This window comes from Bison bison, unplaced genomic scaffold, assembly GCF_000754665.1.
Source record: "Bison bison bison isolate TAMUID 2011002044 unplaced genomic scaffold, Bison_UMD1.0 scf7180017864289, whole genome shotgun sequence".
Classification (NCBI taxonomy): domain Eukaryota; kingdom Metazoa; phylum Chordata; class Mammalia; order Artiodactyla; family Bovidae; genus Bison; species Bison bison.
The window spans coordinates 18,792,904-18,793,859 of record NW_011494861.1 but is presented as its reverse complement, the minus strand read 5'-3'; the positions used below and the strand labels follow the sequence as shown (position 1 = coordinate 18,793,859).

The 956-nt window shown below is 48.0% G+C and overlaps 1 non-coding gene across 1 annotated transcript; it reads right to left on the bottom strand.

Annotated features, from left to right (window-relative positions):
* Nucleotides 1-553: 553 nt before the first annotated feature.
* On the bottom strand, nt 554-626 carry TRNAG-CCC. Its single transcript has one exon. It is a non-coding gene; the product is annotated as a tRNA-Gly (tRNA).
* Nucleotides 627-956: the final 330 nt, after the last annotated feature.

Below are 956 nucleotides of genomic sequence, written 5' to 3'. Positions count from 1 at the left end.
ATTGCCTTCTCCGGCTCCTGTGTTAATTTGGTCATTTAAGGCAATGGCACCCCACTCCAGTACTCTTGCCTGGAAAATCCCATGGGCGGAGGAGCCTGGTAGGCTGCAGTCCATGGGGTCTCGAAGAGTCGGGCACAACTGAGTGACTTCCCTTTCACTTTTCACTCTCATGCATTGGAGAAGGAAATGGCAACCCACTCCAGTGTTCTTGCCTGGAGAATCCCAAGGACAGGGGAGCCTGGTGGGCTTCCAACTATGGGGTCACACAGAGTCGGACATGACTGAAGCGACTTAGCAGCAGTAGCAGCAGCATAAGCAGCAGAGAGGATTCCTTCAGGGGGAGCTGCATGAGATATGCCGTGAACCCAACTGTCCCAACAAGCTGTCAAGACAGTGCCTGTTTCTCTTTGATGATTAGGAGCCATGGCTACAATGACACCAGGTTTGCTGCACTTTTTTCTTTCTGTTTTAAAAATATTTATTTAGGGTCTTGTGGCACGTGGGATCTTTAGTTGCTGCTTGTGAATTCTGAGTTGAGGCTTGTGGCATATAGTTCCCTGATCAGGGATTGAACCTGGGCCCCCTGCTTTGGGAGTGCAGAGTTCTAGCCACTGAACCACCAAGGAAGCCTTATTTCTTCTTTCTTAGAGAACTTAATCTGGCCTTCATGAAACAATATCAGCTTGTCTTTGGTCACTTGAAGTCCACCTCTTCCTCCGCCCTGTCCCTTGCCTGAATCATCCCACCTCCACCAGTGACTAACCAGCTGTGTCACAGTCATCCATTTAGGGGTGTCCTTTTGATGGAGTGTAGCTGTCTTGTACAGGCCTCAAACTCCTTGAACACTTCTTCAAGGGAGACCATTGTGAGTTTGAAATGAATCACTTAGGCTGGTGAGATGAGACTTCACATTTATGTTATATTACATAACAGCAACCTGGTGGAGTATTCAAATT